The 15,649-nt window shown below is 43.8% G+C and overlaps 2 long non-coding RNA genes across 7 annotated transcripts in view; one reads left to right on the forward strand and one right to left on the reverse strand.

Moving 5' to 3' along the window:
- Positions 1 to 9,052, reverse strand: part of LOC129480287 (uncharacterized) — a 48,990-nt gene extending 39,938 nt beyond the window's left edge. For all 6 annotated transcript variants that reach the window (XR_008656969.1, XR_008656968.1, XR_010120531.1 and 3 more), the window contains exon 1: positions 8,961 to 9,052. This is a non-coding gene — a long non-coding RNA (uncharacterized lncRNA). The remainder of the gene's footprint in view (positions 1 to 8,960) is intronic.
- A 3,066-nt stretch (positions 9,053 to 12,118) lies between these two features.
- Positions 12,119 to 15,649, forward strand: part of LOC129480289 (uncharacterized) — a 47,778-nt gene continuing 44,247 nt past the window's right edge. Inside the window, exon 1 of the long non-coding RNA XR_008656972.2 lies at positions 12,119 to 12,176. This is a non-coding gene — a long non-coding RNA (uncharacterized lncRNA). The remainder of the gene's footprint in view (positions 12,177 to 15,649) is intronic.

Raw genomic sequence — 15,649 nt, forward strand, 5'->3', positions numbered from 1 at the left:
TGCCGAGCCGCATAATAAAGGTTGTTTCACTGGCTTCCGGTTCATATGAGCTGTTTGATTTCAAACCCCGCCTGTCTTATAAGCAACTGGGTCATTAACCTTAAAAATATCAACTTGTTCATATTCATGTGAAGTGAGTTACAAGCCAAGGGACCCTGAAGACGTGGCAGGCATTGTGGGTGTGCACATAATACTCAGTCCTCACACTTCTTCAGACCCAAAAGTAGGGAGATGCAGAGAGAGCAGGAGGTGGCACACAGTAGTCTCTTGGTCAGATTTGAGTGTGTCCCGCCGGAGGAGAGAGGGAAGGCAGGTGTGGGTGGAGCAGGATGCCACAGTGGAAAATCCAGGGCATGGGCTGAGGCCAAAGCTGACCATGAACACAGATTGGGGAGGGTCCCAGAAATAAGGATTCAACCAGAGTGGCATGGTCGTGTCAGAAGGACTTTGTGTGGGGAGAAGGATGGGAATGTGTCTCCAGCTCCCCCTCTACCCTGACCCCTAGTTCTGCAGGCCAGCCCCTCCATACTTTTCATGAAGAGTCCACAGCTCCACAGAAATGATAAATGCTTGAGGAGATGGATATTTTAAATACCCCGACCTGATCGCGACATTTTCTATGCATGTAACAAAATATCACACATGCCCATACATATGGGCAATTATTATGCAACAATGAAAAATAATAATTCACAGCTCTCCTGGCCTGGGGAAAACAAACTAGGTCTGGGAGTCCCACAATCTTTTACTGAAATTTTATATAAAGTCAATGGCCAATTATTGACTGTATTAGCCATAACCGAGTTCCACAGACAGTGGCTGAAGCAGCAGAAATTCATTCTCTCGTACCCCTGGAGGCTGAAGGACTGAGGTCAGGGTGTCAGCAGGGTTAGTTCCTCCTGAGGCCTCTCTCATTGGCTTGCAGATGGCCACCTTCTCCCTGTGTCCTCACATGGTCTTCCTTCTGTGTATGTCTGTGTCCTCATCTCCTCTTCCTCTAAGGACACCAGTAGTATTAGATTAGGGCCCACCTATATGACCTAGTTTTACTTTCCCATTAATTACCTTTTTAAAAGCCTTCTTTCCAAATGTGGTCACATTCTGAGACATTGGGGATGAGTATTTTGACACACGAATTTTGAGGGTTGGACACACTTCAGCCTATTTATTTCTTTTGGTATATTTTCCACTCAAATACCATCAATTGTCCAGATAGAAATGTGAGTGTGTGTATGTATATGCGTATGTGTGTGTATGTATGTGTGATACTTGTGTATGTTTGTGTGACTGTAAAAAATACATATTGTGTATGTATGTGTGACTGTAAAATGACTAGTTTTCTCTCTGATAATACTTTTATCTCCCTACTTTTCAACTACACATGACAGCCCCCTGGGCTATGTGCCTTCCAAAAGCATGACAATTCTATCTCTGGAAGAGCAAGTGCTCGCTGAGTCCCTCCACATAAAATGGCTTTGAAACCCATTTCCATTGCTTCCCTCTGAGTTAGGCAGAAGCACTGACTCCTCAAACAGGACCTGAAGTCAGAGTTTGTCTCTAGATCTGATTCTGTCAGGCCCCTCAGCCCCTACATGTGGAGGTGCAATTCATGAAGTGCTCACTCCATAGCAGATCCTTTACCAGATCCTCGATGGAGCTCAGCACCCTGGCCTTGTATGACTGCCTTTGTCTCTAAGGCACTATAAGTGCACAGGCAAATTTGCATGTTGATTATTATATATCACTACATGCCAGGCATTCTAAATGTTCTGCAGAAGTGAATTCATTTAATCCTCACAATAAGTCTATAAGACAAGGACCCTTGATAGGCCCATTCTACAGATAAGTAAACCAAGGCCCAAGGAAGCAGAATGACCTATCTGAGGTCAAACACCCAGCCAGTGATAGGTCCTGCATCTGAAACCAGGTAGCTCAGAGCGTATTTATTCTTCATACAGCCTTGTGAAAAGGGGGCTGCTATCACCGTCTTGCAAATGAGGAAAGAGATTTATAGCTGTTTGGACCCAGGAGTGTCTAACTCCAAAGCCGTTTTTCTTTCTATTGTGCCAGCCTGTTTGCCTGGACACTGCCTATTTCCCAGTGTGTCGGCTAATCCTCCCTCCACACATCCCTTGTAAACACCCAAAGTCAAGCATGCCTGCTTCTTTACATCAATATTAAAGAGCACAGAGAGCTGTCAGGCCTATTTGGTGAAACAGAAAAGGCACAGGCTTGTTTCAAACCTCAGCTCTTTTACTTTCCAGCTTTCTGGTCCTGGCCAAGTTGCTTTCCTAAATTTTAGTTCCCTCATCATAAAAGTGGAGATAAAAATAACTAGATAATAGTGAGTCTTCAATGTTCAACAAATGTTAGTTAATTTCTCACCATGTTACTGTTGAGCAGGGTAGGAAATTTATTGCCAAGTGACCTCTGCTTCTCCCATCAAGAGACGACATTTACTTCCCTGTCCCAGAAATCTGGACTGGCCTGATGGCTTGTTTTAGGAATAAGAAAGTGATAGAGGTGACAGTGTGTTAGTTCCAAACCTCAAAAGGCATTACATGTTTCCACCTTTTCTCTTGAACTCTTACCATGACCATGAGAACAAGCCTGAATTAACCTGCTGGAAAATGAAAAACCACCCAGAGCAGAACAGTCATTCCAGCTGAGGTCACTGTAGATGAGCCAACCCCAGACAACTGGCCATATGACCACAGATGCATGAACTGGGTTCAGCTAACCACCCAGCCATCTTCTTGTTGCGTGAGAAAATCTATATGGGTGTTATTTAGGTGATTAATTTTGCTCTGCTTTGTTATGCAGCAATAGCTAACTAATACAATCATATATTATCAGTACTATTTAGCAAAAGCTCAAAAACATGATCAGCTTTATCCAGAGTAGTGTCCTTTCCCTTGTCTTCATGTGTGCTCTCATCTGCATGCTCCTGTTCTCCTTGTACATACATGAAAGGAACTCCACACTGGCTATTGCTGATGCTTCTAATGAGTGAGAGCAGGAAACATTTGTTCCCACGGGTTCAAATAAACTCTCTTTGCATATACTTCTCATTGTCCTTGTGTCAATATTGGCTTATGGAAATAGAATCTTTTTTATGAGAGCTTTAGAGTGTGATTTTAGCAGAGACTAACACTTCTTTTGGCAAAAAGAACACAATTCAAATGCCATTAAAGTGTTAGAGAAAGGGTCAGCTTCCTCCCAACCCGGCCAGTTCAGCAGGGCCAGGGGCCCACAATCATGATTCTGAGCTTATCTTTCTGTTCTGTGGCTACAGCAAAAGCACTCTGGTTACTGACCTGTCTGGATGGCCAAGGCATACCCCAAGTTCCTGTAACAACCATTGGCCTCAGATTAGTCTACAGAGCTGTGGCATTTACCAGGCTTGACTGTAATTAGTGTGTGTGTGTGTGTTCCTGACATTATGTTACACAGCAGTGAGATTAAAAATGGTTGTACTTTATGGAGTCCCAAGTATTTATGACAGGTGCTTCCTACCTCAGTTGAAAGACAGCTCAGGAATTCCCACTAAAGTTATTTGGCTCCAGAGCACCTAACAGTCACAGCTATAGTAGGTCACAGCTACAACAGCTATAGTAAGTCACAGCTATAGTAAGTCACAGCTATAGTAAGTCACAGCTATAGTAAGTCACAGCTATAGTAAGTCACAGCTATAGTCACAGCTATAGTAAGGTACAGGTGTCTTTGTGGCTTTTGATTCTAGCACAGTATCAATATGGTTCCCCAGTAAATGTCTTTTGCATGAACCTAAAACCACTGTTCATGAAGAAACCCTTCATTTTCTTCCCCTTGACCTTAAAAAATTTCATTTCTTTCAGAGTCCACTATAATTGTTAGGATTCTAGGCTGGGTTGAGGTTTCAGCTCCAGCCCTTTCTACCTGGGGGATTCTATATAAACTCAACATTGATGAGTCCCAGGATACAGGTATAAAAAACACCTAATGCTCTCTCCTGCCTTATAGTGTTGTGGTGAGGAAGTACACATAGGTACTCAAACAAGTGAATACATTATCAGGTGCCTAGAATACTGCTTGACATATGGTGGTGGGAGTGATTAGATAAATGTCACGTGTTCTTCATTTATACATTTGTTTATGTGACACTATCAGAGCAGTAATTACTTGTCATCTCCCATGACAAAGATAGAGGGATGGAAAAGACCTGGCCCCTACTGAAAAGTTTCCTCGTTGGAAAGGGGAAGGTGCTGGTATGAGCATGTTGTTGTCCACAGGGGCAATTGTTCCTGCCATGAAAACAGAGGTCTGAGAAAGCCCAGGGACAGCAGTGTCTAATTCCTCTTGGGTTCAGGGAATTGGGAGAGGGGTCTCAAGAGAAGGCGATATTTGAGTTGAGTTTAGAAGGATGAAGGGGAATTTCACAGCTGAAAAGGGCAAGTCTTCCAGGAAGAAGGAAGGGCCTGCAGGAAGAAGCCAGGCCATTGTAGGCGGACATGGAGAGAAGCTGGGCAGGATGACAGGCAGGCTGTCAGGAGAGAGGTGTCGGGACAGAGCTGAAAAAGAGACTGGGGACAGAAGGAGGTCCCCAAGCTCTTCAAGAGGGCCTTGTTTCCTTCAGCTGCCTGTGTAAGGGGGAGGGAAATAATGTTATTTTGGATGTTGGGAGGGGAATTCCACTCAGGGAGAGAATTGTGCTTGTTTAAAAACAAGCCTTAATGGGCCTTTATGGATATGATTGGAGGCCCCTTGGGGATTGTCTGAGTGGGTTGGGGGTTTATCAAGGAAAGCTAAATGTTCACGCTTAGAGGAATTAAGGGAGAAGCATGGGTGAGAGAGAAGGAGATTGATGCAGGGCAGAGGAGAAGCAGGTGAGAGAGTGGGGGAAGGGAGCAGCAGGAAGTATTGTCCTGCTCAGAGGGATTGGCGCAGTTGGGGGTGCAGGGGAAAGGGCGTTCCAAGGCTGCTGAGAAGAGGACGAGGTATGTGTGGTTCAGTTTTAGGTTGTTTGCTGAGAAACACTGTTGAGCCTCTTCAGGAAAAGCAGCTGCAAATCCAAAATGCCTGCATGAATGGTGTTTTCCAGAAATCAAGAGACAAGGCCTGGGTTCCAGGTGAGAGATTAAGACAATCACCAAAGGAGGGGCGCATCAATATAAGCAGAGAGCAGAAACTGGGTGACATAAACAAGGAAGTCCCTGGGAAATCACAAAGACATGGGCAAATATGAAACTTCAGAACAGAAAAGCATATACTTTTGAACCAATTTTATTTAAATATTAAAGAACAGAGAGATGCCAGCTGTCACCCTTGGCTACATGTGTATGTCATATGTCACCCATACCCATGATATTTGCATGTATACTGTCTTTTTAGAATCCTACGTGCAGATACTACATCTTCAGGAGAAACAAGGATGGCTGATTAGGAGGATATTTTGAATTGGGCGCTTTCAGTGTATCATAAATTTTCAGGGCCACCTTTCTTACTTGGTGGTATTAGGATATCCCAAACTTTTGAGTTTTTTTCCAGCCTCTTTTTCACTAAGACTAAAAACTAGATGGGGATAGATCATAGGAACGTCAGAACAGTGAAAGGGGTGGCAGGAAAGTTCTAGAACACTCAGTGCCTCAGACACAGCTGAGCATTTAAAATTCAGGCATCACTGAACAGAAGAGCACCCAGAATATTATAAGCAAAATACAGGAATAGAAACGCATCCAGAATATTATAAGCAAAAGGGAGGTGCTTTTGGAAGGACATAGCAGTTACCTGAGGGAACCTGAGGTGAGGAGTAATAGCGAGGTCTGGGAGGGAATGAACATGGAAATGAAAATTTAAGAAGCAAGGTCATTGCTTGTCTTCTGGGGGCCACATGGTATCTTGATTCTGTTTCTTCCAGCTAAATTTTTTGCTTTCCTTTATAAACAACTTCCTCCACCCCAGCGTGCCAGGAGTGCCTCAGTCCTGCTCTAGTGAGGCTCTCAGTTCCAGTGGGCTCCAGAAGCCTGCAAGAGCCCCTCCACCTCAGTCCAGGTTCCTGGAGCCTGAATCTCACTGGTGTCACTGTGGGAGACTCCCTTTCCTCCAATCATTTGTCTCAGAGTGGAGGCAGATCACAAGGTGTCCACATGGCTGCAGGGCCTCTGCTGCTGCACTATGGGCAGTTCCCAAAGAGGGAGATGCAGGCTGGAAGTGAACTCATGTGTGCAAAATGTAATGGCTTCAAAGCAAGAAGATGAATAGTAAAACATCCACCTGCCTGTTGGCCAGCACTACTGCAGTGTACTGTGTCTCCACAGCAAGAGAGGACACTTTTAGAGTGCTGCATCTGTATAGCCATACGCCAGACACTTTTATCTTCTCTGGCTTTCTTCCGTCAGCTACTTTGAGTGGAAGACACAGCAGTCCTCTTTTTATGATTAGCAACTCGTCTGGGACCTTATGACGACATTCCACCCGAAGGTGCCCACTTTCTTCATGAACTGGAGAAATCTGATGGGCCTACTTTGGAGCCACTCAGCACCCCAGGTCCTCCTAACCCCTGGCTCTGCAGGTCTCTTGAACGTGCTAGATGAATTGGGTGGCCTTGCCAAAGTGGCTGGTCCCGTATCTGGTTATTGCTTCTGCTGTTGCAGCAGCACTTAAAAGGGCCAAAGGGTCACAGACAGACAATAATCCTGTGAAGGGACTGATGGTAAAGAAAGAGCTTTCAGGAAAATAAATGGATCAATGAGAGGCGGTGGCTTAGACTACATATGCATGCAGGTGAATCCTGTGAACAGAGACCCTGCACAGGAGACCCCTTTCCTACATATGTGCACATGCACACCCCTACCCCCACATACCTACACAACATGTGTGAGTATTTGTGTATATACATATATATTAGGAGCCCTGTCTATCTACAGTGTGTCAGACCAAGGATTTAATCTCCACTTTGCCTTTTGCCACCTGTGTGATCCTGAACAAACCATTCTCTCTCTGACGGTAACTTTCTGCATCAGTTAAAATGAAAGTAATTATAGATTTTTAAAGACGTGAGAATAAACTAATATATGTAAAATACAGTGCCTGACATATATTTTGCTATAGAGAAATTCAAACTGAATATAAACTACATTTAAACTACGCTTTCATAGACTTACATACACATATTCATTCATACGAATGCATGCGTGCATATGTGCATTCCTATACACATATAAATTCTTGCATGTATACAAGCACATACCAATACCAGCCGTATTTACCAATATCAATACCAGTCGTAAATAGCAATACACACAATAATTTTATACACATCTGTGGATGGCATTAACATTTATGCTTATTCACATATTATACATATAAACTTCAATATACGCATTCATGAACGTATATCAACTTGATCTCAGATACACCACACTATTAGACACACACATACATCCACAGATGCATACATACACATATTATATATACATGTATGCATGCATACATACACATATTATATATGTATGTATGTATGCATGCATGCATATAAACACATTTTACATAGTAAGAATTCATCTCTAATATTGAAAAAAGTCAAAATAATTCGCTACATAGCTCTGAAAATAACTCTCAGGTAGGTCAACCTTATTGCCTCATGTATGGAAAACGGCTCCTGTTACTTCTTTTAGGGAAAAATATGCATTATTTACTTATCTTCATAGGCCTATTGGTGGCAGAGGAGGTCCTTGTTTCATGTCAGGCACACAGGAGAGATATCACTTTCCTGTCTGGGGAGAGGAGCCAGGTCCATGAAGATCTGGCCTGTGTTTGGGATGCCAAAGGGCAACTGTGAGATGGGCTGTTCTTATACAGAAGCTCTGTCTTCAGCGCTGGCTCACAAAGGCCAGGCTTGGGCCAAGCAAGGTGTTTTGCTTCTCTCATTGATACACCCTCAGGTGAGCTGCTGAAGAGCTGCAGTTTTTATTCCTGAGCCTGTGTGGGTTGTGGGAGGATGGAGAGTGTTGTGTGTAAGGCCCCAGAGTTCTCTCAATCCATCTGCAGAGCCCCCAGAGTCCTTGAAAAATTGAAATTGTGTTCGGTGGCTCTGAGGCAGGAACACAAGCCTGTCATCAGCACTGTCTACTGCTGCCTGGGTGTCTGGGGCCTCCACGCTTAGGTCCCCATGCCATGGCCACAGGTCTGTGTGGGGTCTATTGGTTTGTGAGCTCACTTTGGAGACTCAAACATAAAGGATTAAAGCTGCAGGCAGAGCTGGCGGGAGGCTGGCCTTTTGCAAGGAATGGCTGGTTGTGCTCCATGAGGAAGGACACCCTGCCACCTTATTTATATGGTCACACTTCCCTTTATAAATTACAAAAGGGATGAAGAAGGAAGACTTTGATCCATCAAATTTATGGATTCAATAACTGTTGCCATTTCAGACAGCAGGGTCTCTGGGGAATATTTTCCCATGTATGCTTAGGTAGCAGAGAGGGAGAGACAAATGCTAAATATTCTGCTGTATTTATGAAATGTCAAATGTGCTTTCCGGGGTAATTGCATGAATATTGAAAAGGCTCGCTGAAATTTATATCTTTGCAACTGAGTGTTTGGGGATGCTTCTTGCCAGCAGCCCCTTTGCAGACAGGACAACAGCCTGGCGCGAAATGCCCAAATGAAATGGGATCCAGCCTGGCCTTTCCTGGCCAGCCATTGCCAATGCAGCTGGACAACTTGGCCTGACTTCATGTACGCTTCCCATGCAAGGAGTCCATGTCAGGCCCAGTGGACACATTCAACATAACTAGGGGACTTAGTTAATGTTAAATATCCCATGATAATTCTGAAAAAAAAGGTTTTACTGTAATTTTCCCCAGATCTGGTGGAATAGCATATAGCATATCAGAATCTAGGTCTATTCTATTGGAAGAGAAACCATTCCTCTGTTTTTCCAAAATCCTAGCATGTTCTTTGACCAAGCAGGACATTCTTACCTCTGGCAGACAAACAGTCTCAGCATTAACTGAAGAAAAACAAGTGGCCTTTCCCAGCCATAGACCTTGAGTAGCGTTAAAACATGGTAGGGTGGGGGGGTGCATCGTAGTTGGTATTTCCCCCTTTTTAAAAATTTCAGTTAAGTCCGTTTAATAGTCTCAGGAGTCGTTCTCACATTCTCTTTCTCTTTAACCACCCGTAACCACTCCATCATAGATCTGGCTACTTTAAGCTCAGAAATGTCTCTTACAACCCTAACTTGCTTTGCTCCCAGGGTGGCTTTTCTTTATGATGTCATAACTTTTCTTTATGATGTCATAACTTTACAGACACATCACCCACTGTCTCCCCATGCATATTGTGCTCTGTCTCCTCAGTGCTACTCATGCCACCTCCATCCCTGGTGCCCTCTGTGTATCTCTGTGCCTTTGTGCACACTGCTTCCTCTGCCAGGAAGCCCTTCTTCCTTTCTCCACACAACACATCCGTCCTTACTCATTAAAGTCCCGTACAAATGCTAAAGGCACCTGATCTTGTAAGCAAACTTGGCCACCAAATATAAAATCTTCTCCTTCTATGCCCACCAGTCATGGACAAAACTCAAGAGTTGCATGAGAACTTCAGTCATCAGGTAATGTTACCAGGGTTTGGGGCAGAAGGAATAGATAAAAGGGACAATTCTAAGGAAAATGATCGAAAGACTGACCCCAAAGTGGAGAGGATGATTCCAGCACTACTCGTACTGCACTAGGGTGAGCCAGGAGCTGGTAGGAAGGGTGGTGTGGAAGAAGGTTGGGGTGAAACTGGAGAAATTTTGGAAAAGAAAACTACATTAGAGGTTATGGGCTTTCTGAGGCCACCAGAGGTGGATGGGAGAAAAAAGAGTGATATCAGCTAAGCCATGTACTTTTCTAATTTTCAGGATCAGACAACTTGAAATCTGCCTTTGCTTGTATTGGGCAATCTGTTCTAGGGATCACAGCCCCTACCTGTAACTGTCACCTCTTTTGAGGTACAATTATAGGACTCCTCCATCGTTACATTCTTTCCTCTCATCCCATTGCAATGTTTCCATGCTGAGAGGGCTCCAGATAGATGTAGGGAAGCTCTGCTAGTCTCTGTGCTGAAGCTCAGTGCCTGGCATACCTCTGCCTTTGATGAGGCTCTGGTACAGCCCTGCATAATTCTTCATTTGCCTGCACATTAAAGAATGCTCCTGGTGGTCATCAGAGCGCCTCATGTCAGAGGCTTTGTCTACACCTCTCTGTGCCTAGGTTTCAAGCACAGCTTTGGATTTTTTTTATCCTCCCCTCATGTACTGATGCTCAGTTTGGGTGAGTTCCTCTTCTTAGCCTTACTCAACTGAAAAAAAAAAAAGAACCTGATTTCTTTTGGCCATATGCTGCATTCCAAAAATGCCTAAGGCCTTCAGTTTAGCAAATTAGATCCCAGATGAGGTTCTGAGCACAGACAACTTGTCAAGTGGTGGGGTAAAGTTTACACTTCAGGCTCACCTCTACCACCCATCTGGATGATGCCCCAGTGACCCATCATGGCGTGTGGGTATTAAAATAATAGTAGAAATCTCAACCAGGAGGGAATTGTACAACTGGAAGGGGAAGGGCATGTACATATGTGTGAGAGTGTATGTGTGTGTGTATTTACTCATACATTTATACATATATATGTATATTCTTGCATTATTTTAATACCTACATCTCATGATGGGTGTGTGATTTTATGCATACATATATACACATATATCATGGGATGAATATATAGATGAATATATGTGTACTATATATGTACATATATGTAAATATACATATATACACAAAGTATATGTACACCCATATATAAACCATATATTAGTAAATATGTATATACACACATATATAAATAGATACACACACACATACACACACACACAGACACGCAAGCTTGGCTAAAATGTACCACTCTGAGCTAAACTTGAGCCATGACTCACTCTGCTCCCATGATAACAGTGAGTACTGTGAAGTTCAAACAAACAGAGAGAACCAAAACCAATAAAACTGGTCTGTATCATCTCTGCATAACCAAAGACTCTCCAGGGCCCTTACCACCAACATGTGGGGTTGAGGATGGAGGGCTCCTGGTGCCAGCGACAGCTCTTGAACCTCTGTGAGAGTACAGAACACGTGTCAGAATGGACACGTCCCATTGTAATCTTTCCCATAACGTCAGGCCCCCTCCAAACGGGGCTGTAACTTTTCTCATATTTGCATTCTTAATGCTAACTATAGAACCTGGCATGCAGGCAGTCAATCTTGTTGTTCTTGTTGTTCTTGTTGTTGTTTTTCACTGATAGAATGTCCTTGGCTAATCGTCATCAATTTTCATAAAATTTGATCTGCTAAATTGCATATGCACAGATTGTATTGTGTTTTATGAAGAAAATTACAACATCATTTCTTCTTCCTGAATTTTGAGGAAAGACAATGAAATGTTTACCAGTCTAAATCAGCAATTGAAAAGTTGATACATTACTGATACTTTTAATGGACTTTTAACTTGGGAGTCCAGCGATTAATTTTAAATGTCTTCTCTGTTTATTAGATTTTGTTACACAATACACATTCATTTTGAGTATATATATATATATTTATATGTATACTCATATATAAATATATAAAATTAGATTTATATATAAAATCACAGCTCACCATGCTTATTGGTCACTGAGTATGATATCATCCAATATATTGGATGATTGTGGGATGGACTTGTTCTTCTGCCATTCTAAGAAATACCTTTCCCAGCCGGGCGCAGGGGCTCACGCCTGTAATCGCAACACTTTAGGAGGTTGAGGTGGGCAGATGACTTGAAGTCAGGAGTTCGAGACCAGCCTAGCCAATATGGTGAAACCCTGTCCCTACCAAAAATACAAAAATTAGCTCAGCGTGGTGGTGCATCATGCTTGTAGTCCCAGCTACTTGAGAGGCTGGGGCAGGAGAATCACTTGAATCTGGGAGGCGGAGGTTGCAGTGAGCTGAGATTGTACCATGCACTCCAGCTGAGGCATCGCAGTGAGACTCCATCTCAAAAAAAAAGAAAAAGAAAGAAATACCTCTCCCACCCTCCCACCTATCTTGAAGTGAAAACATACTTAATCCACAGGGAAGTCACACCAGTCTTCACTGAAAATATGAGAACTGTGTTCAAGGCCATATAGGGTGAGTATTCTGTCTGTGGGTGTGAGTAGAAGGCTCATGGTTCGCTGGTCTCTCTTTCTCTTGAACTTCCTAAGGTGCAAAACACTTCACCACCATCCTCCTGGGACTCTGCCCCGTACTTCTGTGAATCTTTTCATTTTCTTCTCTCTTTCTGTATTCCTCTTCCTTTAAGCCCTCCCTGTGTGGTGATCCTGCCTCCTAGTGCCTGGGGAAGCCATATACCTCCCACTTCATGACGAGTTCAGTCCAGTTCTCAGGTCCTCTTATAAGGTTCATAGCCCCAGAGTTTATTCTCCACTCGGTTTCTGCTGGTGGCCAGGAGAGAATGGGCTCTGGTCTCAGTTCTGTTGGCTTTGAATGATCTCCAGACAGGTAAATTGGTGGTGGCGATAGGGAGTGGGAGAACTTCCAAAGTGGGCTGTGCATGAAAATATTCATTTTTATGAGAATTAATTGCATTTTATATACCATCTACTCTAGTCTTCGTTTATAATTCTTTTCAACCCTGGCCTTATGAGGCTAAGGGCACAGTTCTCCCCTCCTTATTGTAGGTTTCATTTGAAAAACATTCCCACGTTTAACTGACATGCTTAAACAACTTCTGTGAAATTGCTGATGGGGAAAAGGGAATAACCCTGATTTCCAAACTCAAACCCTCCCCACTACTCTTTTTCTAGAGCACTGTATGATGAACTCAGCATTCCTCATTGTGAATCAGACAGTCATTCACCTTAAGGCTACTGGCTGGCCCTCATCGAACATTTCAAATAAATCAACAGAAAGCTTGAAAGTCAAGATCCCCTTCCCATGCAGTGGCGGGGTCCTACACTGCTGATTCTATGCGGGTGCAGTGAGTTCAGTTTGTGTTCTCAGAAGTGCATGGACTGTGAACATTAGCTGAGCTCAGAGAACAGCAGATGCATCTGTGTCCAGAAGCTGAGATCCATGCGGGCTCTCATAGAAAGTACAGTTGCAGAATGGGCTTCCAGTTGGCAACCCAGGCTCTGTGCATTCCTTATCCCCAGTGCTCTGCACAATGCACTTCCTCAGCATGAATCAATGAATGAATGAGTGGATGCACTAATTGAAGTCTAGGATCCGGCCGGGTGCGGTGGCTCATGCCTGTAATCCCAGCACTTTGGGAGGCCGAGGTGGGCGGATCATGAGGTCAAGAGATTGAGACCATCCTGGTTAACACGGTGAAACCCCGTCTCTACTAAAAATACAAAAAAATTAGCCTGGCATGGTGGCAGTTGCCTGTAGTCCCAGCTACTCGGGAGGCTGAGGCAGGAGCATGGCGTGAACCTGGGAGGCGGAGCTTGCAGTGAGCTGAGATCGCGCCACTGCACTCCAGCCTGGGCAACAAAGCAAGACTCCGTCTCCAAAAAAAAAAAAAAAAGCCTGGGATCCTAGTGGTGGTCCTATCCCAGGAGTTAGTTTTTAAGAAAATACTGTGGCAGTGGGAGTTGAACAATGAGAACACATGGAACACGGACACAAGGAGGGGAACATCACACACTGGGGCCTGTTGGGGGCCGGGGGCAAGGGGAAAGACAGCATTAGGATAAATACGTAATGCACACAGGGCTTAAAACCTAGATGACGTGTTGATAGGTGCAGCAAACCACCTTGGCACATACATACCTATGTAACAAAGCTGCACATTCTGCACATGTATCCCAGAACTTAAAGTAAAATAAAAAAATTTATAGTATTTTGACAAAAATCTGGTGAACAATATAATTGAAAGAATGTGATTCACTTCATGAGCAGTTTGCTAGACATCTCACTTTCAGAACCCGAATTTGTCTGGGAAAATCTGTGAGGAACAACTGTGACCACAAGATACCAGGGAACAGTATTTTGCAAACTTGAGTATGCATATGGATCACCTTGAAGCTCCTGTTTAAGCGTCAGTTCTGACTCAGCAGGCCTGAGAAGAGGTGCAAGATTATGCATTTATTTTTAACAGGGTCTTGGGTGATGCTGACGCTGAAGCTTCTGGTCACTTTGAGTAGCATACTTTGAGAAGCAAACCACAGTTTGAGCAGCAAAGCTTCACAGGCAGCTTGCTACAGGGCAGTGTTTCTCAACAGAAGGTGGGAGGGCAGGAGATTTTCCACCCCTTCCTGAGGATATTTGATGATGTCTAGGGATCTCTTTGAGTTCCATAACTAGACGGCTGCAACTGGTATCAGCCAGGGATACCACTAAACATCCTACAATGCACAGGACAGGGCTTGCCACAAAGAATTATCTGGCCCACGGTGTCAACAGTGCTGAAGTGGAGAAATCCTAATCTAGGGGAAAGAAAACAGGTTTGCAGTCCAGTGGCCTAAGGAGCAAACCACGATCTTTCCACTTAATTGCTGTAATCTTTACAAGACTTCTGAATCTCTGTTCTTTGGAGAGCTATCTAATGATGACCAGTAGAGTATCTGCATATGCAGTGAAAGTTCAATAATACTTGACATCAATTCAATGATTGTAGAAGAATAACTGCCTTCCCTGGAGACCAACAGAAAAGCAGTTACCATTATTGAGTATCTATTCTATATTCAGATAAATATTTTGGATATTTCAGAGATACCTCAGATACATAGGCAAACCCAGAGGGATAGACAAGATAGCCTCTTGAATCTGCAATATTAGATTTCTAAGAAAAAACTGTTGCCTCAGTTCCCATTGATAGGCAGATATTGGCAGCAGCGGAAGTGCTCATAGAGTACCAAATTATAATGGCCAGTTGATTGCAAGAGTCGGGCACGATGTTTTTCACCATCCCAATGGCAACAGCTTTTCTCATCAGCAGAGCATCCAGCTTCGACTTGCAAAGGCACGGGTGCAGTGCATTCTACTACCGGTAATCTCGGGGCTGCCCTTGATTTGCTTTCAGAACAAGAGCAAAGCTAGCCCCTTAGGGAGGTCAGAGCAGAGGTGGTGGGGCAGCAGAAGGCTGAGGCTGATGGACTTCTGATGCTGGTGTACATGCACTTTGGGGAACATCTGAGTCTTAATCTTTCCCATGTGTTTCAGAATGCTTTCCCTATGCATTCCTCTGCCATAACAATAATTAGACTTCTCTGCTCAATGCATAGATGAGCATGCACACCCACACACAAACACACATACACTACTACATCTAGGTCTCAACAGATGAGTCTTTCTGCTGACTGCCTGTAAAAAGAAAAACAACCAGATGGCACAGCTGGAAAAAAATGTCTGTGTTTTAGAGGGTCTATAAAGCTCTTTATCATCCCAGCAGGAATGGGCAAGGACCTGGCAGGACACCGGGGTGCTCAAGAAGAATATCGAGCATCTATTTGACATGTCAATGAAGCTTTCCAGAATCATCTCCAGGCCTCTCTCTTGCCAAAGATAGACATGATAGTCTTGGGACCCAGACATGGTCTTCTCCTGGTTCCTCCATTTTTTACCACACTGGTCTCCAGCTTGTCTGCCTGTAGAATTCC

This window comes from Symphalangus syndactylus, chromosome 4 (assembly GCF_028878055.3).
Source record: "Symphalangus syndactylus isolate Jambi chromosome 4, NHGRI_mSymSyn1-v2.1_pri, whole genome shotgun sequence".
NCBI classification, from domain to species: domain Eukaryota; kingdom Metazoa; phylum Chordata; class Mammalia; order Primates; family Hylobatidae; genus Symphalangus; species Symphalangus syndactylus.